This window comes from Petaurus breviceps, unplaced genomic scaffold (genome assembly GCF_028583685.1).
Source record: "Petaurus breviceps papuanus isolate PSGF00001 unplaced genomic scaffold, PetGlider_PUasm1.0 90822, whole genome shotgun sequence".
Taxonomy (NCBI): Eukaryota; Metazoa; Chordata; class Mammalia; order Diprotodontia; family Petauridae; genus Petaurus; species Petaurus breviceps.
This window is the reverse complement of record NW_027187351.1, coordinates 2820158-2846143: the sequence shown is the minus strand read 5'-3', so window position 1 is coordinate 2846143 and position 25986 is coordinate 2820158. Positions and strand designations below refer to the sequence as shown.

General features: G+C 37.1%; 1 long non-coding RNA gene across 1 annotated transcript in view; it reads left to right on the top strand.

Annotated features, from left to right (window-relative positions):
* Nucleotides 1-10306: 10306 nt before the first annotated feature.
* LOC138148135 (uncharacterized) overlaps nt 10307-25986 on the top strand; it is a 273099-nt gene continuing 257419 nt past the window's right edge. The window contains exon 1 of the long non-coding RNA XR_011164981.1: nt 10307-10373. This is a non-coding gene — a long non-coding RNA (uncharacterized lncRNA). The remainder of the gene's footprint in view (nt 10374-25986) is intronic.

Here is a 25986-nt window from a genome sequence, read left to right as displayed (position 1 = left end):
TAACGTGTTAATGTTAAAAGTAAAAAGGCCTGGCTCCCACCCTCACATAAGTACTCAGAATTCTCTCTAAATTTAGGTCCATCTTTTCTAGAAGATGATATTATTGCATTTGGTGCAAGAGAGAATCCTGTAATTTCAGAGCATTCCCAGTAAAAGTTTTCCATGTTCTTGTCAAGACTATCATTAAAACAGAGAGTATTTGTGAGTCATTGGATCAGAAGTCATAAGGTGAAACAGAGAAGGGAAAATTAAAAGTTGCTAAGAAGTGCTATTTGTGTTAATCTAATAGTATTTTATATTTGATAATCTAAAATATAATTAGCAGAGATGAAAGAAACTTACTTATCTGGTACATTTCCATTTAAGAAGCAGTGATTAGTATTTGGTGTCAGATTTAGATTCAGTCAGGAGGTTTCTATGCCTTGGTGAAATCCAAAGGTTATAATTGTAAAGATTAACCCAGAAATTCATGGAAAAGTTATTGGAGATGGCAAATCTCAAATTCAAAAGTGAAGCTGATGATCTGGAACCAATATACATAAGAAATTCACATAAACCCTTTCAAAACATAGAGAAAAGCTCCCTGAAAAAAATGTTTAGCCTTTAGGGGATAGCTTAAGCAATTCTCTTATGGAACTGTTTTGTTCTGCCCTTCTGCATTATTTCATGTTAATGGAGCACACTTTTCAAAGTTCTCAAGTCCCAAAGTGATTATTATTCTGTCCGTTGATAGGTGGTGATCGACTCAGGAGATATACTTGGAGGCAGCCATCATTGCTTAAAATGTCACTGCTCCAACACATACTTGCTATCTACTTTTCTATTTCCTCATATTGTTTATTACAAACTTGCACATTCTCTTACTAACAAGTACATCTTGTTGGAAATAATCACATAACATTCTTGAGCTTTCCTGTAGCTTCGGGCCAACAATGGAAATCTTTGGAGGGAAAGGAAAGAGAGAGGGACAAGGGGAACACAGTGTTTGAAAATCCAAGGAAGTAATTTAGAATAATATAAATTACTTAATGATAATAATATCAGGTTTCTCAGTGGAAAACCTACTCATCATTGCTGCTAGCCATCTTATTGTCTTTTTAAATAAAGGACCTCTGGGTTACTCTAAAATTGTGTCACATCTTGAGCATACCTAGCATAGCTCAGAATAGAAATTAATTCTATTATCTTCCTTCATTTTCTTCCCTTTCTACTTTCCCTTCCCTCCCTCTCTTCTATCCTTTCCTCTCTTTCTTCCATCCTTCTTTCCTTCCTTCGTTCCTTCGTTCGTTCGTTTGTTCGTTCCTTCCTTCCTTCCTTTTCATTTCTTTCAGTATACATACTTATCTAGAAGCCTGTTATAGGATCCTAAAAGTAAAGACTTTCCTGCTGGTGTTACCTTCTGTATATTTATATCTGCAGTTACTTTTCTATGAATTTATGCTTTATTCTTCATGTAAGAAAAACAATGTGGCAAAATAGAGGGCCAACCTGAGAGTCAGAACAACCTGGTTCCAATTCCAATTCCACTTCCAATTCCAATTCTGACCTTTGATGTGTGACAAGCATTATAACTACTCTGACATAAGCAATTCTATCTTGAATCTAGGATGAACATGTTTATTCACAAGCACTTTGAGAATGTAAGAAAAATATCAATATGATAATCAGATGTGGGTCACAGTAGCCTGACAGATAACTAAACATTATGTTTTCTAAATTTCAGATAACAAAGAATATTTCCTATAAGTTGTTTACAAAGTACATGATAATCACATATGATGATACTTTCAATATATTAGCAAATTGCCACACACTCAAATATTGATTAGATATTGATGATATAATCCCTTATTCTCTTTGCTAGAATGGCTATAAAGCCAGGTCACATCAGGCCCAGGTTCTGATTTTGTGATTAACCAGTCTGGTGTAATACTGATCAAGGTCTCTTCTAGAAGTGGTACTTGGTTAGCCCACATTGGGATGAGCCTATTGTTGTTGTCGTTTTCAGATGTGTACAACTCTTTAGGACCCCATTTAGGGTTTTCTTTGCAAAGATATTGGAGTGGTTTGCCATTTCCCTCTCCAGCTCATTTTACAGATGAAGAAACTGAGGCAAAAAGAATTAAGTGACTTGTTCAGGTAATAAGTGTCTGAGCCAGATTTGAAGTCAGGAAGATGAGTCTTTCTGAGTCCAGGTCCAGTACTCTATCTACTGTTCCACCTAGCTGTCTGGGTAGGGATCTTAGATGGGGCCTGATGCTATCTTATATTCTGTGGACCTGCTGGGATCCCCAGTCATCACTTCCTGCAATACCACTCCAATTCACTCCACTCCTAGACCATAAACCTTAAAGTATTGTTGCATTATCCAGGGGGTAGAAAGGTAGTTCCAGGTGGTTTAGCGTATGACCAGCTAGAAATTCCTACTTCCTAACCTTTGGGGACTTGGGCAATTCATTTTCTGTGGTATGGAAACCTGAGAAAGGGCTTTTACATTGCAGGGGATTAGTTTAAAAATTGGACACTGAATAATATATTTCATGCATAAGTATAATTCATTTATAATAAACTGTATCTAGCATTTAAAACTTACAACTTGTTTTTCATCTTTATAGAGACATGCCTACTGTGCTCATCTCATATATATATGTGTGTGTGTGTGTGTATGTATACATAGAAACATACATATAGATATATCTATATCTATATTTCTGTACCTATGTCTATATCTGTATCTAGCTATATCTATATCCATCCATCTATCTATCTATCTATCTATCTATCTATCTATCTATCTATCTATCTATCTATCTATCTATCTATGATATGTTGTGTACTTGTACTCAGGAAACCAATAAAATAACCTAAAACAGTGGGTTAAGTCGCTTACCCCCTTGGTCCTCCATGACGAATCTCTAAGACTAAGTTGTGACCTTTAAGTACAAGTTATAACATGGAGTTGATGGGGTTTCCCTACCAGAAATTCTTCACATTGAAAAAAGGAAGGAAGGAAACAAAAATTTCTTAAGTACCTTTATGTGCCAGGCATTGTGCTAAGAGCTTTACAAATATTATCTTTTTTGACCCTCACAACAACCCTAGGAAGTAGGGGCTATTATAAAACCCATTTTAACAGCTGAGGAAACTGATGCTAACAGATGTTAAATGAGTTGCCCAAGTCATACTGGTTAGTAAATTATCTGAGGCAGGATTTGAACTCAGGTCTTCTTGACTCTAGGCCTAGTGCTCAATCTACTATACCACTTAGCTACCTTTGCTGATCTAGACCTTTCTCTGCCCCCATCCATTTCCCCCAAATCCTTAAGTAAGCATGGATATATTTTATATAACTTATGGTTTTCTGCCTAGCATAGTTCTCTGTATACAATAGGTGCTTAAGAAATATTTATTGTATTGTAGAAGTATTTTAGTTATAAAGATTTTTGTTGTTTGTTTGGTTGTTCTTACTGCTATAAATATTTTATAAAATGGCCTTTATTGGACATCAAGTTGAAAGAATCTTCAGAGACTATCTAATCCAACCCCCAATTTTATAGAGGAAGAAACAGAGACCTAGAGAGTTCAAGTGGCCTGCCCAAGCTCTGCCAGAATTTGAACCCAGGTCCTATGATTCTAAACATAATGCTAGGAGCTCTCTGCCATGCCACCCTCACTCTGAACTTGGGAGGACACTTGCTGAGTCCTAGCTGGGAGTCAGAAGCTGGAAGAACTTCAATTATATTATTTGTGAATAATTATTTTGGTTTTCTGTATTGAAAAATATTCCAGGGCAAGTTCAGTTGTGCTGACAGATATTGCTAAGAATACTGCACTTTTCAGGAAAGGTGTCATAATGGAGGATGGCTTCAGAGGCGTCACCTTCCATCTTCCGCCTGGCATAAAATGATAGTATAGAAAAGGAAGATCATTAACTTTTTCTCTAAACAGCAGTAGTGTTTTGGGGAGGGGCATCCTGCTTGGCAGTCAAGGGGGGGAACTGAAAACTGTCTGATCTGACTTGTATAAAACTGAAATTCTGTGTTTTGCCCAATTCCTAATTCCATTGACTTCACTTCAATCCATGGTACTGCCCTCCCACCTTCAGCAGTCAGTCAGAGCAGACAGTGCAGGAGCCCTGGAGCTGGGGATATTGGATACAGTGAAGAAAATACTATAAACTGTAAATCAAAGATGATGTCTAGTTTATGAGAATTCTGCCCGAAGACACATTTTGATTCCCAAAAGCCTCTTTGCTAAAGCATTTATTACTGATCCTAATTCCTCCTGCAAACTTAGTTAATACTCATGGATATCTTTTGCATACAGAGCAGCACACATGCCGTTTGAAGCGACGCGTCTGCCTGACTGATGCTGAGCTGAGTGGAGCCGACTCCAAAGTGGGATGTGTGACTTGAAATGAAATGACAGGGAAATATTACATTCTGTGAACCTCCCTTGTTACACTCCTGCCATACCCTCTGCCCCCTGAGGACCACATACTGGGAAAGTTCGCACTGTAGGGAGAGCCCCTGCTCCATGTTCTCTGATCAGCAGGGCTAGGCCTGATTGTTGAAATAGCCCAGAAGCTCTTGTCCCTTGCACACCAGGCTCCTCTGAGCCAGGCTTTATTCCATTTGTCTTCGTGAAGTTCTCTGCCTTGGTTTCACTTAAGAATACAACTTCCAGGCCCCCTATCCTCATCTCAGTGCTTGAAAATTGATGTTCTATTTTTTCTTACTTCTATAATATTACCTACATTTATATCCACTGAGATCACTGGCATATCAAATGGCCTAACTCCTCTAATTTGGAGATATTAGATAAAAAGTTAGAAAGTTAGCTAACTAGATAGCTAGATAGACAGAGATAAAGAGCTAGCTAATCAGAGAGGCAGATAGAAAGATAGCTAACTAGATAGATAAATTGTCACATATGATCACAAAGTTTGCTAACTAGATAAATAGTTAGATAAGCACATTCATATGGTGTTTTATTTGTGTTAACTCACTTGATCCTTAATAAGAGCCTGGTCACTATTATGATATCTACTTAGCAGATGAGGAAAGTGAGACAGACTAAATAATATGAGAGGGAGGATTTGAATTTAGATCTTGCAGATACTTATCACTACACTGAGAAAGCAAGGGAGAGGGGAAATAAAAGAGAAGGAAGGAGGGAATGAAGGGATGAGAGAAGGAGGAAGGCAGGTAGGAAGGGTGATAAGTAAAAAGGTAGGTAGATATGAATGAAAGAAGAAAAGGGGGGAAGGAAGAAATATAGGTAGGTAGGAAGGTAGAGAGATAGGAAGGTAGGCAGGAAAGTAGAAAGGTAGGAAGGAAGGAATGAATGAAGGAACAAAGGATGAGAGAAAAGAAGAAAGGGAGGAAAAATAGCTTTATTTCATTTTTCTGATCAGACCTATGATGTCTTGGTGTAGGAAACTCCTACCTATGTAGGTTGGTAACTTCTCTGCCACCTGTACACTCTTAGAAAATTTCCTAGAACATTGAGAGGTTAAGTAACTCACTTGCTCGGGTTGAAAGAATCATCAGGTCTCAGAGAAAGCAATTGGACCCAGGGCTTCCTGAGCCAGAGGGCCAGCTCACTATCCCATACTCCAAACTACCTTTCAATAATAATAATAATAATTGATTTTATATAGTGCTATAAGTTTTACAAAGCATTTTATGTACATTATCTCATTTCATCCTTACAACCATCATATGGAGATGGCACCCTTATTTTACAGACGAGGAAAGTGATTATCAGAGAAGTTATGTAGTTTTCCTGTGTTAACTCAAAGCATCAGGACTATGATTTAAATCCAGATTCAGGCTCCAAGAAGTATGATGACTTCTTTATGGTCACAAAGAAGGAAGTGTCAGAGGCAATTATTTGAAACCTTTGTCCCAGGCCAGCACTCAAAATAAGAAGCTCATTTTATATGATGTGTGTGTGTATGTGTGTGTGTGTGTGTGTAAATTCACACAATTTCAAGAGAACTAGAAGAAGGCCCTCACTACACTGGATGGACCCCTATGGAGGACTTGTAAGAGAAAGTGAAAAAGATGGGCCTGCACGAATAGATTGTAGTCTATACTGCTAGAATGCCATCATTAATAAGATCGCAGATACATTGAAGCATTGTTATTACTATATTGCTAATATCCCAACTATAGAATCAGAGAATCATAGACTAAGAGCTAAAATAGACCTAGTCCCACCCTTTATAGATGAAGAAACTGAGACCCAGAGGGTTTAAGTGACTTGACCATGGTCACACAACTTTGATTTATATATCATGCCTTCCTCTTCTATATCACCAGTTCTCAGCATACTATCTTCGACCTAGCAGGAATTTATTAGGAATGATGTTAATCCTGCTGATGTATGAGGCCTAAAAAGAGGGCTATGGCCTACATTGTGGGTGGGTGGGGTGCTGGGGAGACATTGAACCAGACAGAACTGCCATTAGCATAGCTATAGAGAGTCTTCTATGGCGACTAGTCACCAGGTGGCTAATGCAGAGGGAAAAGCTATTCTCAGCCTAAAGCAAGCATAGCCATTCCCCAGTCATAGCAGCAGCTGCTCTGGCCTGGTGTGTCTCCAGTGGAGAATACCATGAAGGGCATGAAAAATTCCATCTCCCCCACTGCGTCAAGGAGGGTATTCACAAAATGGCAACAGAGGGCATTGAAGGAGAAATGAGCTATTACCCCCTCCCAGGTGCGACTATAATTGGGAAGCCTGAAAAAGCGTAAGCTAACAGAAAGAAATGGTGAGTGTCGGGCATTACCCAATGGCTGTCTGTGTGTCTATGTATGCGTGTGGGGGTGGTGGTAGTGGTGGTAATACTTTTAGGAGAGGGCAACTTACACAATGTAGATAACCTCCTACTCTAGTTATCTATAGCCCTTGACCCTGCTTTAGGGCACTGAGAGTTGTATATAACTCCTTCCCTTGAGTGCACTCCAATGTCACACCTGGCAAGCTTCACTTTTACAGAGCTGAGTGAGTACTAGAGTAACCCATATACAGCCATTAAAGTAGAATCATATAATATAAAAGCTGATGGTGGAGATCTTTCCCAAGATTCTGCTTTGCACAGGAAGGCTGAGCACCCTAAAATCCTACTGTTTCAATAAAGGTATGGATCATAGATCACAGAATCCTGCATCTTGGATTTAGAGCTGGAAAGACCCTTAAAGGTTATCTAAGTTACCCCTCTCATTTTACAGAAGAGGAAACTGAGGGTCAAAGATGTGATATTTCTTTCCCAAGATCACAAGTCACATAATAGGCAGCATTTATATGGCACTTTGTATTATCTCATGTAATTCCCACATACCTCTGCAAGGTAGGGGCTATCATAATCCCCATTTTATAGAGGATAAGATGGAGGATGAGAGACTAAATGACTTGTACAGGGTCACAAAGCTAAAAAAAAATAGCAAAGGGAGAATTTGAACTTAAGTCTTACTGGTTCCAAGTCTAGCATTTTCTTCAGTATACCACTAGATAGATATATAGACAGACAGATTGATAGACAGATGGAGAGATAGATGATTAGAGATATAAGTAAAAGACAAATATCTAGATAGATACATAGATTAATGGATAGAGATAGAGATATGATAGAGAGATAAATGATTAGAGATGGAGAGATAGAAATAAATGATAGATTGATCAATGTATCTAGGTAGAGAGATAGATGGTTAGAGAGATGATTAGAGATTGATAAAGATGACAGATATCTAGAGATAGAATAGATCCAAGGTAGAATTGGAACCCAGGTCCCTTGACCTCAAATCTAGTTTCTCTTTGTTATGAATCATGTTCTATATTGTGACCAACCATTTAATGTCTGTCATATGCTTCCGCTATATCAACTATAGGGAGAAGTATGCTACCTAATACTTATTAAGTTCTTTAGCTAATAAAAGGGGTTTAACATAAATTTTTCCTGTTTGAGCCTCCTAATAACACTGTAGGTTAGTTATTATTATCCTTGTTTTATAAATGAGGAAAATGAGAGTAAAGGAGGCAGTTAGGTGGTACCATGGACAGAGTCAGGTAGACCTGCATTCAAATCCAGCCTCAGACACTTAAGATCTGTGTCCTTTCTATGCCCCTTTTCTCATCTGTAAATATGGGAATAATAATAGTGACTACATCACAATAACAGCACCTACCTCCCAAGGTTGTTGTAAGGATAAAATGAGATAATATGTAAAATACTTTGTTAAAGTGCATTTCTAAGTGGGTCTTTCCAAATCTAAGTCAAGAGCTACATATATCATTTTGCCTCCACAGATGACAATCATGTAGACAATGTTAGAATAAACTTTGAGTAATTATCCAGAGCAAGAATTCTTACCCTTTCTATGTGTGTCATTAGACCTTTGGCAGTGTAGTGAAACCTATGAACCCCTTCGCAGAATAATGTTTTAAAATAGATAAAAGAAAATACACAGAATTATAATGTAAACCAATTACATTCAAACAGTTATCAAAATATATTTTTAAGTTTATAAGCTAGGAAGTCCTGATTAGAGCAATGATACTCCAATTTCCTTGATTATGCACCCATTACAGTAAAAAAGAACAACTTTGAGTATGGATTTCCAGTGTGTGTGTGTGTATTTCTAAATTATATACATGCATTGCTGAAGTATTAATTATGTACATTAAAACACACAAAATGAAAGAAAGTAAACAAAGGGATGAGATAAAGATGAAATAATATCTTATCCTGGAGTCAAAAGGAAGCCACTGGGTTTTTCTGAGTAAAGTAGTGACATGGCTAGTTCTGCTTTTTAGGAAAATTGCTTTGACAGCTATGTGGAGGAAAGACTGGAGAAGGGAGAAATTTGATGAAGGAGATAAGTGGAGAAGGAGGCTATTACACTGGTCTAGACAAGAGGGGTGAGGGCCTGAATAAAGTAGGTGTCTGTATGAGCAAAGAGAAAAGGGATGGATGCAAAAAATGAAGATATTTGGAAGCCAATTGAATGTGTGGTTCAAAGGAGAATAAGGCATAAATACAATGCAAAATATAATATAAAATATAAATTTATATTATAAAATATAATGTAAAGATGTGAATGTGGGTATCTGCAAGGAGAGTAGAAACTGGGTGACTGTCTGCATGGAGATACCCTCCACAGAAACAGAGATATTAAGAAAACAAGAGCATTTTGGGGGAAAGCAATTAGATAGGTGATGCATATTGCAAATCATTTCTGCATTCTTACCCTGTGCCACTCAGAATATAAAGAGAGGCAGAGCTCATGGCTACCCTATGAAGAAAACTTGCCACAGCCATGAGGTGTTGTGGAGGATAAAAGGGGTGTGTGCTTAGGGGACAGGGGGATGTTCCCAAAGGCATCTGCACAGCTGCTCCTGTGCTATTTGAGTAGCAGTTAGGTTATAATTGCCATGAGAACTGTACTCGCAGTGCAGAAGGTAAAAAGTTAGGTCACTTGCCCGGCGGTGAGTGGAAGCAGAATGGGAGTGAGTTGGAGCATAACAGAAAGGGTGATTACTACAACCAAAAGTGCTACTATCAATATTTTTGTAGGCCTTTCCCATTATCTTCAGCCTTTTAGACAGACATATCTAAATCACTAATAATAATATAAATGACAAAATAATTCTGTTTCCTATTTGTTAATGTAAAGGTTTAGTTTTTCTTCACCAATCATCAGATTATATTAGACAGATCTGCTTATCTTAGAGCTCATCTATCAATGATCATTATTATTATAAATAATCACTACCATTTAATCACTCATTTAATATTTGGAATCATTTTGTTGTCATTCAGTTGTTTCAGTTGTGTCTGACTTTTCATGACCCCTTTTTGAGTGGTTTCTCATTTCCTTCTCCAGCTCATTTTTACAGAAGAGGAAAGTGAGGTCAACAGGGTTAAGTGACTTATCACACAGGTAGTAAGTGTCTGAGGTTAGATTTCAGCTCAGAAAAATGAATCTTCCTGACTCCAAGTCTGGCACTGTATCCACTACACCACTTAGCTGCCTGTATTTGGAATCATAGAGGCACTTAATATAGTATCAATAAATATTGAGTCATAGCAGTAATTTATTGTAGAATATAATGTGATGAATTTAGATTTGGGAAGACATTGGTTTGAATCTTATCCCCAACATTTAGTAATGTCTGTGGAAACCACAGAAAAATTCCTTCACCTTTCTGAGTATCAGGTTTTATCTTAGATGATAAATTCATAGGATTGTAGAATTAGAACTAGAAGGAAACTTGAAATTCCGGTCTTCTTGTTAGATATATCTCATTTGATCATTAGAACTCTGTGAGGTAGGTGCTGTTATTATCCCTATTTTAAAGATGAGGAAGTGGAGGCAAACAGAGGTTAAGTGGCTTGCCAAGGCTCTCATAGCTAGTAAGTATCTGAAGCCGCATTTGAACTCAGGTCTTTAAGACTGCAGGCCCAGTGCAGCAGTATTTCAGTTGGTCAGTTAAACTTTGTGCACTATGTTGAATATGGTATTATTGGACACTAAACCCTATTGTTGTGATTCTTTGTTTATGCTTCATAATATCTGTTAAGACAACCTTAAGATTGTGTGAACTCTTTATATATTTCATCTAGTCCAATCAGTAATAGTACTATCATCAAATAACTTACTGAGTTACTCCTAGGTTCTAGGCTATAAGGATATTTAGACATACAAGACATCATCTCTACTGTTCAAGGAACTTAACAACTGATTGGAGATAATCTTTTTAGTTAGAATCACTAAGTTATATTCTATCGTTTGGTTTAGTAGAAAGAATGCTGAAGTACAATTCCCCAAATCTTAGTCTTCTGTGACCTTAGGAAAGTTATTAGATATCACTACAAATCAATTTTCTCATCTATAAATTGAGGAGTTTTGACAAGATGGCCTCTAAGGTCCCTTTGAGACATAGCTCTATAATACTAATAATAAATTTATATAAATAAGGCAAATTTGCTTAGCACCATACTTTTAATACTAAAAGAGACTCGAGAAATCATTTAATCTAACCACATCCTTTTATAGATTAAGAAACTAAAACAGTGAAACGAAGTGACTTGTCCAAGGTCACGTGGATAGATAAGTGGCAGAGTTGGAGTTTGAATCAAAATATTTGACTTCAAAACCAGCATTCTTTGTTTTGCATAATGTGGGCTGTTTTTAGTTATTTTTCAATTGTGTAAAACATTTTGTGACCCCATTTGGGGTTTTCTTGGCAAAGATATTAGAGTGGTTTGCCATTCCCTTATCTTGTTCTTTTTAAAAGTAAGGAAACAGGGGTGGCCAGGTGGCTCAGCAAGTAAGAGCACCGGCTCCAGTGTCGGGATGACCTGGAGATCAAATCTGGGCTCAGATACTCAGCACCACACCCAGAAATAACTGGCTGTGTAACCTTGAGCAAGTTACTTAACCCTGATTGCTTTAAAAAAAAAAAAGAAACTGAGGAAGCTGGGGCAAACAGGCTTAAGTGACTTGCCCAGGATCCCATAGCTAGTATCTGAGGTCAGATTTGAACTCAGGAAGATGACTTTTTCTGACTTCAGGCCTAGCACTCAATTCATTGTGCCACCTAGCTGCCCCTAAGTTTGCCCATAGGTTTGTGACTTAAGATCTAACACCACAAGCTTAACCATAAAGAGATAGAGTTCTACAGTGACTTGTAAATACTAGGTGCTTAATAAAAGTTTTAAAATGGAATTGAAGGAATATGAATGCTGGGTTATCCTAATGCCTAATGTCCTAACTCCCTTCTGAAGGAGTTCATATTCTCAGAGACAGGTAATGTTATTCATAAATTGTGGACCACTTTATTCTAAAGAATTCAGGGCACAGTTAATGTTTATCAGTTTGTCCTGAACAGTGATTAAGAAAGATTACCAAGTAACAAAAAAAATTACTACTGAGTCAAAAAGCTTCACTTTCATTCAGATAAGTGTCTTTGGAACATCCAGCACAAACCATTCTCTCAACTATTTCTGGGAAATGAATGCAAACTGCAAGAAATGTGGTCTGTTTTGTGGAGCTTTAGTCTTTTAGAAACAAAATATTTGGTGGGTGTTGGAGGGCCTATTCTATCACTGGCCATTGTCTGGTGATCCATCTAATAGGTGAAGGAGACCCCAATGTATGTAGCATTGAAGAAAAATCCTGAGTGGATATTAATGTTTACTGAACTTAGATGGATAGTATACTTAAGGGAATGGAGACTTGTACAGGAGATTTAAGCATTAAGTCAGAAATTTAGTTCTCAGACAAACTTAATGTCACCTTTGTTTTGTTTTGTCTTTTCATTTCCTAAATCATGAAGCCTTTTATCAAATGAATTATAGCTGTCTCTGTGGAGGAGTGAGTTTTACTTTCTGGGGCACTTTCTCATTCAATAGTCAAGGCCCTGAGAACTGGCCTGATATATGTTCAGTAACTACAGGATTAAGATAAATCTAATTCAGTGGGTTCTAGAAAAAGAGTCAAACTGTTAGGAAAAGATAAATTTTGAAGCTGTAGAGAACTCACTAGAGGTGTGCATGCATATGCACACATGTAAATGCATACATATATGTACATACACATAGGTATGGCATGGGTGCATACATAAATGAGATCACTTGGCCTAGTGTGTAGAAGGCTAGCCTGGGAATGAGGAAGACCAGAGCTCAGATTCTGCCTCTGACACATGGAATTTGTGTGAGTAGTGGCAAGTTACTCGATATTTTGGTATGTCAAGCACTTTCTCAGGTTATAAATTGCAGACAAAGTACTGAACTGAATAGGCAGAGGAAGTATCTACACTGATTAAATCATAGCTGCAGATAAAATAATATAGATGCAGATATGCATATTATGCATATAGATGCATAGATTCATGGCTGCACATTGATCTCTCCCTTACCTGTATTTCCTTAGAACTAATAGAAACAATAATGTACTATCATACATTTATTCATCTATTACCTTGGAATTATTCTTTACTTGCTTCCTTTGTTGATGCCTTGTCTCCCTTACACGACTGTATTCCATAGTTTTTTGTACACAGCTCTCCAGTGGGTATTCTAGGATGTCTCTAAATCAGTGGTTCTCAAAATGTGCTCCAAAGACCCCTGAGGGTCCCTGAGAGCCTTGTAGGTGGTTTACAATATCAAAATTCTATTAATAATAACACTAAAATGTTTTCATTTCTCATACGTTAAATATCAATAAATAACATAACCCATATAAATATTCTTCTGGGGGAGATTCCTCAGTAATTGTTAAAAGTGTAAAGGAGCCTTGAGACCAAAAATTTGATAACTGTTGCTCTGTCTAGACGACACGTAAGACCTATAACTGAATAGTAAGTGCAAGGTTTGAATCACACAGGATCAGTAACCATCCCAAACGGGAAAGTCCATCTTTTAAACACTGATATTCTCCCAGTATTGTAATATGGTCATGAATCATGGAACATGATATCTGAGAAATCAAAAATTGCCTATCAGCTAAACCACATTGGAAAGATAAATCATTATCTACATATCTAGTAATAGAAGAACGGCTTATTTAACCATGCATTGTAAGAGGTAACATATTGCAATCAGAAAAATGCTAGATTTAGAATCAAAGACCTGGATTCAAATTCCAATTTAGTTACTTACTACTTGTGTGACCTTGATTCATTTCACTTTTCCAGGCCTCACTTGGCTCCTTATCTGTAAAATGTGGGGATTGGAGTAAATGACCTCTGAACTCCCTTCCAGCTCTTAATCCATGCTCCTATGGCGATCTTGAATAGATAGGTGGTGAATGCTAATCCGATTAGTTAGATAAATGCTTGACAGCCATTTCATTTTGTACTCAGTACACCCAGCTTCAGACTAAAATGCTCACTCAGGTGGAGTGAGTGAATGTTCTCTCCCAGCACACTATTTCATAAGTTGGGCCTTTTCTCAAGAACATGGTCTCCCATACCTCTGGAAGGTACTGTTCACTTCACACCAGTGAGCAGCTCACTCTCAGAGAGATATTTTCTCAAAAAAAGCCAAGTTTGATGTTTGATTCCAACATTAATGTTAGTTTGTAGCCAATGAATCAGAAGGAAGGTCATGGGATCATCTTCCCCCTCTCTTCCCAACTGATATTTGATTTTTACAGTGTATCAGCACCTCATACATTCGAATCACCACCAGAATCACTCACTTGGGGTAAGACAAAACACAATTGATTTGATTCCCAGTTCATGAAATTATAGAATCCTAGAGTTTCAGAGTTGGAAAGGACAATACTGGCCAACTATCCCTACCCATATTCTAAAAACAGTCCTCCCCTTTCCACCCATGCAAGTGAGTATCCCATCCAGGCTTTGCTGGAACACCTCTAGCAAGAGGAATTCATTGCTTCCCAAGTCCCACTTTGAGATAGCTCTGATGATGAGAATGTTTTTTCTCTTGACATCATCCTAAATTTGCCTCCTAGATGGATAGATATCATGAAAAGTCCAAAGCCTCTTGCCCTCTTGGCCAATTATCAAGTCCCACCACAGATGTGTGAAGCCTTAAGCTTGTGGGTATTAATTAGCCTTTTCTGCAGGTACTTAGTTATAGAGTTTCTGAGTTTATCAGTTATAGTTAACCTCAGTTTCAGAAGGGAGTCTTGCTATTCCTGCAGGGAAAGCATATCACCAGTATGAAGTTATTACAAGTAGCTACCTGCCTGTCTTCTATCCCAGCCCTTAATATATAAAAAATGTAAATATGTGACATCTCATAATATTTTCATATTGGGTAACTACAGAGAATATTTTGGCACGGGTGCTTAATCTAAAATGTTCAATTTTAATCAGTTTGAACTATGGTCTGTCTTTCTGTGAACTGAAAGCCACCAATCAATTTTCCTTTATCTTTTTTTCTGTTTTTCTTACCCAAGGCAATGCCTTTTGTAAAAGGGTATTTATTTTTAATGGATTTTTTAATGAATTTTTCAGTCAAGCTATTAATAATGCCATTAATTATAGGCAGCTTGTATTAAAGTGCATGCTGGCCTCTTAATCCTGACCCCCAGCTATTGGCTTGCAGCTAATCCAGCCTGGTGCTTGGCAGAGAAGGGCAGGCCTCGGCCAACGGCTGCTAGGAAACAGGCTAGGAGAGGCAGAACTAGGGGATAAGAGGGAAAGGGTGGGAGGGGGGAGAATAGAAGGTTTAGTCTCTCCTTAGCCAGAGGGGCTGAAGTTTAAAGCCAGATGATGCGTTAGTGTGGTGGGATAATCCCGGGGATGCCATGCAAGCATTTAGGAAGAACTTCCCCAGTGGAAGGGTTTTGCTCTGCCTTCAAGGCCTGGTCTGTTTGATAACCCCACAGGAACACTAGGCTACCTTACCTGGGGCGGTTATGTGAGACTGCAGCTCTGCTACAATCTGCTTAAAAGATCGACCAGACACATAATGGATTCCAATCCCTATCTGCTTCCTCTCCCTCAGCCTGGCTTTCCTGCGTTCTGAAAGGTGGTTAATTATCAACTGGAAAAATGATTAAATGATCCAGAATTTCCATTCCTCAGTGAGAATACCATTGTTTTAAGAGTTCAAAAGCACTTTAAAAAAATTTTTTTTTTTTGCTTTTGCTTTGTTTTAAATATCGACTGTATGCACGAGGATATTATCAGTTGAACTGAAGAATTCTACAGCCCCTAGGTGTTGGTGTAGGTTCTAGGAGTAGTTTCTTTGCCCATCACTAAGAACAATAAGCCAAGTAGAGAGGAGAAATGTGTCATGGGCTCACTGGAGGACAAGCTGAAAGAATGAAGAAATCACTGGGATGCTGGAATAGTAATAACAACAGACAGACCAGCCCCACTCACTAAATTTGAATCAAAACTTTATGGCTTATGACCACAAGGCAAACCGGCAGCTAAACTTCAAGTCAGGGAGTTTATAGACAGCTCCACTTGTTTCCCAAAGGGCAGAAGGAATCAGTGTTATGGCAGGGATTATTATTTTTAATAATAAATTGATTATAATAAACTACTGTTAGTAGAATGATCTACTGATCTGAATCTTGTTTTTGAATACAAAGCAGTGCTATGACCGGCTTTGAGGATAATCTTTTGTCTGTCAATTTCTGGCTAAACTTTTGCAGAATTCAATTTATTAAAAAAAATACAAACTAAGGTGGTGGTGGTGGTTGTTGGTGGTGTTTTCGGTAGGCATTTAAAATATATTAAGTTGGGGCAGGCAGATGGCACAGCGAGTAAGAGCACCCACTCCAGTGTCGGGATGACCTGGATCAAATCAGAGCTCAGATACTCAGCACCACACCCAGAAATAACTGCCTGAGTAACCTTGAGCAAGTTACTTAACCCCGATTGCTTTAAAAAATAAAATAAAATATATTAAGTTCTTTAAAGTATAGCACATTTTAATTTATTTTGAGAAGAGGAAAAATTTCACATAGATATAAAAATGTCTCATGCAGAGATTGTGTGGTTGAAATAGATGACAGAAGATCTGACTTAAATTCATGTAACCATTATTGCAGGTGTCCCTTTAGTTTCTTTCCTTAAAAAATAAACCAAAAAATTCTATCCATCTATTTGCTTTATGCAAGTTCTGAGAGGGTAAATATAAAAATGGAACTTGGGTTTTCCAGACAAACATGTTATATAAATAGGTCACTCATTGTATACCCACACCAAAAACAAAACAAAACAAAAAAAACCCCAAACTCCATAAGAATAGACAGGGCAATGTTCATATCTGGGTAGCATAAAACAGTAAGTAATAAGAGTCAAGATCCAAATAATCTTGACAGGATTAGACCTTTGAATTGAATGTCATAAACTGACATTCAATAGGGAAAATGTAAAGATCTACAGTTAGGTATAAAAAACAATCAACTTTATAAGTTCAAGATTGGGAAGGCATGGTTGGGGTTTTTAGTGAACTGTGAGCTCAATGTGAGACATCTTTGTGATATGGCAGTTAAAAAAACTTATGTGATCTCAGGCTCCATCTAGTGAAGGATAACTTCCAGGCATAGGAAGGTGACAATGCCATTGTAGTCCACCTTCCACAGGCTTCATTTGGAATATTGTGCTCAATTCCAAATGCTACAGTTTCAAATTGGTTACATTGATGTTTACATTGATGTGATTGTCCATAGAGCAACCAGAATGGGTGAAGGACATTGAATCCCTTTCATGCAAAAAAAAAAACAAACAACCCAAAAAACAAAAAACTGGACACATTTAGCTTAGAGAAAAGATTACTCAAGGGAGACATGATAGCTGTATTCAAGGTTTGGAGAATTGTTACATAGAGGGGAAATATATTTTCTTTTGCTCCAAAGGAGACTGACAGAAGGAATAATGGGAGTGGCAAGGGATAAATTTAAGCTTGATGCCAGGAAAAAAGCAACAAAACAAACAAAAATCAAAACATGAACAAAACCAAACAAAAAATCAAACCCCCAAATAGTAAACAAAAACCAAAATCTTCTGGATAATTAGAGCTTCCCCAAAGTGGAATGGTCTCTTTTTTTTTTTTTTGGAGGGCAGTTGGAGTTAAGTGACTTGCCCAAGGTCACAGGCTAGTTTTTGTGTTAAGTGTCTGAGGCCAAATTTGAACTCAGGTCCTCCTGACTCCAGGACCAGTGCTGGAATGGTCTCTCTTGAGAGGTGGTAAGTTTCTGCTCCTTGTGTGTCTTCAAGCAGAGATAAGATGACAAGATCACATTGTGTTTATTGTTGGTTAATTAGGAAAAGCATTTGTTAAAGAAGATTGAGATGTCATCTTATATACTCTCTTACAGGAAGATTTCCCAATCCACAAATCAAGATTATTTAGGAGTCTTTTGAAGATTTAATGACAGAAATAATAAACATCATTGAGGCATAAAACAGGGAGATGTATGCTTGCCAAAGTTATTAGCCACTGTGATGGAAGTGAGTGCAGAGCCCAATTTGAGGAAGGATTCCTTGTGACATTGTGCTGAATGTATCAAGCCTCAGGACATTGTAGAAACTTTTGGAAATGCTCTGTAATCACTCAAAAATAACTCAAAAACTCTATCTATGGAAGATAGACTGAGTGGAAGAAGAATGTCTATTGCACAGATTAAAAATATGCATTTGACTGGATACCCCTTAGAGCCTGTCCGATAGCTTCTATGTCTGGGACAGACAATACGAATGAACAATGAGCTGGGCTGGATTGCTTTGAAGAAATTGCAAAGCTCTTTTAATGACCCCATAAAATCAAAGGTCCATCTTTAATGCTAACTTTTTACTTGTGTTACTCTAAGACAGCTGTGTGGAGAATGGTTTGGAGAAGGGAGAGGCCTTAAATAGGGAATCTAGTTAGGATGCTATTGTAATAGCTCACTAGAAAAGTATCGAGGGTCTAATATAAGATGGTGGGCATTCAAGGTGAGAGGCCAGAGATGAAAAAATGTAACAATAGGCTCTACAAGATTTGTCAAATGATTAGGGAGAGTGGGTAGGAGGCAGCATGATTCCAAGATTTCTTCCTAGAGTGACTAGAAGGGTAGTGGTATCCTCAACTAATAGGGGAGTTTATAACAGGGGTTTATTTTGGACCGAAAAAAATGAACTGTGTTTTGAACATGATGAACTTGAGGTTCCATTCAAAACATCCCATAAACATTTGATTATACAGGACTGAACCAGGAGATAGAATGGTACTAACTATATAGATCTGGGAATTATCTCTAAGGAGATGATAACTGAAATCACAGGAGCTGATAAGATCCCAGAGAAAGAAGGAGAGGAAAGGGAGGAAGAAGAAGAGAGGAGAGGGGAAACAGAGAGTGAGAGACAGAGACAGAGAGCTCAGAGAGAGACAGAGAGAGAAAGAGACGGAGACAGACAGATACACAGAGAGAAACAGAGACAGAGTAGAGAGAAGGTCTAGAATCGAACCTATACTATATACACCCAGGTTTGTGTGGGGTTGGGAAATGTTCATGATAATTCAGTAATGAAGAATGAGAAGGAACAATCAGATAGACAGAAAAAGAACCAGGGGAGAAAGTAGTCCAAAAAATTTACAACATAGGGGAGGCTACATGGCGCAGTGAATAGAGCACTGGCCCTGGAGTCAGGAGGACCTGGGTTCAAGTCTGGCCTCAGACACTTAACACAAAAACTAGCTGTGTGACTTTGGGCAAGTCACTTAACCCCAATTGCCCTAAAAAAAAAGCAAAAAAAATTCACAACAAGAAAAAGGAGAGTAAATAATAGTTAATAGTGTCATATGCTACGGGGAGGTCAAAAAGGATAAAGATTGATTGAGGCAACCATCTGATTTGGCAGGTCAAGTTATCATTGGTAAGACAGTAGTTTTAATTGAATGATGGGATAAGAAGTCAAGTTTCGAGGGGTTTCAACTTCTCTTACATTGAACCAGATTTTAGTTCAAGGTAAGGAAAAAGGTTTCTAACAGAACTCTTCAAAGATGAGATGGCCTGCCTCTGAAGGTTCTCCTTCACTGGAAGTTTACTGTGTGCCAAGCACTGTGCTAGGCCCTGGGGATTCAAATACAAATAATATGATCCCAACTCTTTGTGATTTCACATTCTAATGACCTTCCAGATTGTAGAATCATAGATTCAGAGATAGACACTGGGGCCAGTTCACGACAGTGATTGTTAAACCTAGTACAAGCATTTCTACCTTAGAAATTGCTAAAGCAACAAATAAGGGCTTGATTTATTTTGACTTTTTAGACCAGGGGTAGGGAACCTGTGGCCTTGAGTCTGTAGGTTCCCCACCCCGGTCTAGATTTAAGAGTTGATATTGCAGATTAAACTTAGTGATTTGTATATTCCTTCCTTCCTTCCTTCCTTCCTTCCTTCCTTCCTTCCTTCCTTCCTTCCTTCCTTCCTTCCTTCCTTCCTTCCTTCCTTCCTCCATTCCTTCCTTCCTTCCTCCCTTCTTTTCTCCCTTCCTTCCTTCCTTTCCTCCTTCCTTTCTTCATTCCCTTCTTCCTCCCTCCTTTCCTTCCTCCCTCCCTCCCTTCCTTCTTTCCTTCCTTCCCTCCTTCCTCCCTTCGTTCCTTCCTTCCTCCCTTCCTTCTTTCCTTCCTTCCTTCTTTCCTTCCTTTCTTCCTTCCTGCCTGCCTTCTTTCCCTTTTTTTTGAGAGTTGATTGTTAAACATTTATCAGCATACTCCTATATGCATGGGACCTTGGGGAGGTTATCTAGTTTGAAGTACTCATTGGGCAGACAGGCAAAGTGAGCTCCTAAAAGTTTCCCAAGTTCACACAGGTAATAAATGGTGGAGCAGAGATTCAAACAGAGGTCTTCTAATTAAAAATTCCAGCATTCTTTATAATGGCCACACTGCCTGACATGAGAATCTGGGAACTACAAACTGCCTAGGGTTATTCAGCTACTAAGTGTCTAAGGCAGAATCTGAAACTCGAGTCTTCCTGATTGAGTGTTCTCTCTCTATCTCTCTCTTTCTGTCTCTGTCTCTCTGTCTCCTCTCTTCCTTCCCTTCACCTCCCTTTCCACATACATGTATATTCCTACAAAGGAAGACATTTCTTATTTCTATCAGGGTTATAAATATCATAACATCCATATGCATACAGACATCTTTTTTTGTTTGTTTTTGTTTTTTGGAGGGGAGAGGGCAGGGCAATTGGGGTTAAGTAACTTGCCCAAGGTCACACTACTAGTAAGTGTGTCAAGTGTCTAAGGCCAGATTTGAACTCAGGTCCTCCTGACTCCAGGGCCAGTCCTCTATTTACTGTGTCACCTAGCCACCCCCAGATATCTTTTAAATTATATTCCTCATAGTGTGAAAATACGTTTAATGTGAATGTATATGTAGACCCTACATTGGATTGAATGCTATCTGGGGGAGGGGGAACGTGTAGGAGAGGAGGGGGAGAAAATTTGGAATTCAAAAGCTTATGGAACTGAATGCTGTAAAATAAAAATAAATAAATTAATTAAAATATGTATTCCTAAATTAAGAAGGCACATATTAAAACAATAAAGAAAAGAAAAGAAACAGAGATTGCTAACAACAGTATGATATGGTTAGTTACCACTAAGTTCAACACAGTATCATTCAGAAAAATTTTTAGTTAGCATGTAGAAAAAGAAACAGGAAGGTTTAAAGTTCATTTGAAAGTTTTAAATTCAGATTAGGGGCTAAGAACAGGACTAAGGTACAGAGAGCTTTTTGCTTATTCTTCCCATGTAGTATTTATTTTGGGAAAAATGGAAGACTTAGGGGGTCTAATGCTTCCGTTCACAAAGACTACATTCAGTTAATTGGGGAAAATGTTTCCATACATACTCTATGTATATATATCACTGTCCTTAATTTGCTCCACTTTAATTTTATCTCCTCCTTTCATAAAGTCTTAATAGCCTTTATACACAGAATCCCTTGCAATTTCCAAGAAACTAAGTTTTTTTCTCTCAGGAAAGTTTTTGTCAAAGATTAGCATATGCCCTGCCAATGAAACCAATTTAATTTAATATGTCTTTGATCACATTTAGAGCCCTTTTTTATATGACATATGGATTTTATACCCTCTGTATTGGCTATAAATATATATGTATATATACAATTTCCATTTAATTAGTTAATGTTAAAATTTTATTAATTTTAATACTCTACTTTCTCATGCTCCCACTCTGCCCCTTATATGAGAACACAGGAAAAACAAAACACATTATAAGCATGTATAGGCAATCAAAACTTATTTTTATATTTGCTTGTTCTTATTCAGTCACTTTTTACTTCTGTCTGACTCTGTGACCTCCCTTTGTGATTTTCTTAGCAAAGATACTGGAATGTATTACTATTTCCTTCTCCAGCTCATTTTACACATGAGGACACTGAGGCAACCAGTGTTAAGTGATTTGTCCGGGGTTACACATCTAGTAAGTGTCTAAGGTTGGATTTGAACTAAGAGGAGTCTTCCTGGTTTTAAGCACAGTGCTCTAATCACTGTGTCATCTAGCTGCCCCATTTCTACATTGACCATATCCAAACAATAGCTGTCTCATTCTGCATTCTGAGTCTTTTACCTCTCTGTCAGGAGGTGGGAAACATGTTTTATCATTAAACCTCTGGAATCTGCTTGGTTATTACACTGATAAGAGAGTTCAGCAGTGTAGTATTCCATCACATGTATTTAGTACAACATGTTCATATATTCCCCAACATATAGGTACCTTTTAAGTTTCCCCATTATTTTGCTACCTCAGAAAGAGCTGTAATTATTTTTGTACATCCTTATAGGTTTTTTTTTTTTTGGCTTTAGGACTATTTCCTCCCTTAATTTACCCTCCCTCTAATTGCCCCTCTCCCCCTTTCCTCTTTCTCTCTTAATTCTCTATTGAGTGAAATGTATTTCTATACCCAACTCTATGTATGCTTATTTTTAGCTCCCTTGATCATTTGGGATGAAAATGAGGTTAAATTGTCAGATATTTCCATCTGCATCTCTCTTGTTTGTTTAGAGGTCTGCTTGTTTACCCTAATTATGTGAGATAATTTCTTTTAACTTTCCTTTTCTTCCTCCCTACCTAACTATACTCCCTTTGCCCTCTATTTATTTCTCAAAATCATCAAGACATAGCAAAACTATTCCCAGACTTTATCTAGTTGAACTCCTTCTTTGAACTCTGGTGATGAAAGGGCTCAGAGGGGATATGCATATCATTTCCCCATATTAGAGTATAAGCAGTATATGCTAGTTTAGTTTTTTTTTTATCATTGTTCATTCATGCTTAATTTTTTATATTTTTCTTTACTCCTGTGTCTGAAGTTCAAATTTTTTCCACAGTTATGGTCTTTTCATGAGGAATGTTCAGAAGTCCTCTGCTTCATTAAAGGTTCATTTTCCTCTGTAGTATTATACTCAGTTTTTCTGAGTAGGTTATTCTTGGTTGTAAGCTCACATCTTCTGGAATATGATATGAAATAATATGATATGATATGACATGATAAAACAGTAATGGAACATAATGTAACATAACAACATAACAAAACATAGTATAACATAACATACAACACAACACAACATAACGTATAACATAAGCCTTCTGGAATATAATAGCCAAATCTTTCGTTCCTTTGGAATGGTGGCTGCTTGGTACTTGAATTCTTTCTTTATGGCTGCTTATAGCATTTTCCTTTGACTAAGAAGCTTCAGGATTGGGCTAGAATATTCCTAGGAGTTTTCATTTTGGGATTTTTATCTGGAAGTGGCTGGTGGATTTTTTCTATTTCTATTTTTTTCCCTCTGATTCTAAGAGATCTGGGAATTTTCTTTTAAAATGTCTTGAAAGAGAACATATAGATTTTTTATTTTGGTCATGGATTGCATATAGTCCAATGATTCTTGAATTAGTTCTTCTTAATTTGCTTTCCAGGTCAGTTTTTTTTTTTAATGAGATACCTTACATTTTCTTCTATTTTTTTTCAGCCCCTTGACTTTGTTTTAATGTTTGTTTGCTTGAATCATTGTCTTCTATTTGGTCCATTTTCATTCTGAGTAAGTCTGTTGCTTGGGTAAGGTTTTGTATTTCTTCTGTCAAGCTGCTAATCCTTTTCCAATTACTTCTTTCACAGCTCTTCTTACTTTTCCATTTTTCTCCCCGGTGTTCTCATATGATTTAAAAAAAATATTTTAACTCTTAAAACAAAACAAAAACCTCTTGCTTTATGTCTTCCAGAAATTCTAGCTTAGGTTTTTTTTCTAAGGTATGTTTTTCTCTGAGGCATTGCTTATAGATGTTTTGGAGTCATTCTTTTTTTGTGTTTACATCTTGGGGAAACCTGCCACTATAATATTGTGGAATTATTTTTTTTTTGTTTGATCATTCTTTCAGTCTACTTGTTATTTTCAAATTTTGTTAGGGCTGGACCCTACCATACTTCTGTAGGAAAGCCTGAGCTTCATTTATTATTTATTTATTTGTAGTATGAATTTCTTTTTTTTTTTTTAGTTTCTGATTCTTTCCTTCTTTCTCATATCTTCCCCACCCATTTAGAAGGCAAGAAATGTCATATTAATTATACATATGAAATAATGAGAGGCATATTTCCCTATTAGCCATGCTGCAAAAAAAACAAGCAAAATAAAGTAAAAAAAGTTATGCTTTAATCTGAATTCAAACTCCATTCTTTCTCTGAAGGTGGAGAGAATTTTTCATCATAATTTCTTCAGAGTTGTTATTTTATTGATCAGAATAGCTAAGTTATTCACTGTTGACAATTGTACAATGTTGCTGTTATTGTGTGTAATCTTTTTCTGGTTCTCTCATTTCACTGCATCAGTTCATATAAGTCATTCCAGGTTTTTCTGAAACCTTGTTCATCATGTCATATAGCACAATAGTATTCTGTCACAATCATATACTGTAACTTGTTCAGCTATTCACCAGTTGATTGGCATCCCCTCAACTTCTAATTCTTTGACATCATAAAAAAGAGCTACTATAAATATAGCTGTACCTATAGGTCTTCCTCCTTTATTTTTTTGGATATAGACTTAGTATTGTTGTGTCAAAGAATATGCACAGTTTTATAACCCTTTGGACATAGTTCCAAATTGCTCTCCAAAATAATTGGATCAGACCACAACTCCACCAACAGTGCATTAGCATCTTCATTTTTGTACATCCCCTCCAACATTTGTCATTTTCCTTTCCTGTCAAATTAGTCAACTGATAAGTAGGAGGTGGCAGCTCAGAGTTATTTTAATTTCTTTTTCTCTAATCAATATTTAGATTTAGAGCACTTTTATATTACTATAAATCGATTTGATTTCTTCTGGAAACTACTTGTTCATAATTTTTGACTACTTATCAACTGAAGAATGACTCATATTCTGTAAATTTGACTCATATCTCTATATATTTGAGAAATGAGGACTTTATAAGATAAACTTGATGAAAAGAAACTTTCCAGTTTCTGCTTTTCTTCTCATTTTGACTGCATTAGTTTTGTTTGTGAAAACTTTGATTTAAAGTAATTAAAATTCTCCATTTTATATCCTGTAATGCTCTCTGCTTCTTGTTTGGTCATAAATTCTTCCTTAATACATAGATCTGACTGGTAAAATATTCCTTGTTCCCTTAATTTGCTTATGATATTACCCTTTATGTCTAAATCATGTACCTGTTTTGACCTTATTATATGGTGTGAGATGTAGGTCTATACTTAGTTTATGCTAAATTATTTTCCAGTTTCTCCAGCAATTTTTGTCAAATAGTGGGTTCTCATCCCTTGCATCTTTGGGTTTATCAAACACTGGGTTACTATGGTCACTTACTACTGTGTATTGTGTACCCAATTTATTCCTTTGATCCACCACTCCATTTATTAGCCAGTACCAGATGATTTTCATAATTACTGCTTTGTAATACATTTTGGGATCTGGGATTGCTAGACTACCTTTCTTCACATTTTTTCCCATTGATTTCCTTTATATTCTTGATCTTTTGTTCTTCCAGATGAATTTTGTTATTCTTTTCTTTTTTTAAATTTTTTAAGATATTTTTGATAGTTTGTACAATATGGCAATGAGTTAGTTAATTAATTTTGAAAGTATTGTCATTTTTATTATATTGGTTCAGTCGACCCATGAGCAATTAATATTTCTCCAACTGTTTAGATTTGTCTTTATTTCTGTAAAAAAAAAAAGTGTTTTGTAATTGTGTTCATATATTTCCTTGGCTTATCTTGGTAGGTAGATGCCCAAATTTTTTATATTGTCTGAACTTGTTTTTTCTTCCTTCCTTCCTTCCTTCCTTCCTTCCTTCCTTCCTTCCTTCCTTCCTTCCTTCCTTCCTTCCTTCCTTCCTTCCTTCCCTCCTTCCTTCCTTCCCTCCTTCCTTCCTTCCTTCCTTCCTTCCTTCTTTCCTTCCTTCTTTCCTTCCTTCCTCTCTCTCTTTCTCTCTCTCTCTCTCTCTCTCTCTCTCTCTCTC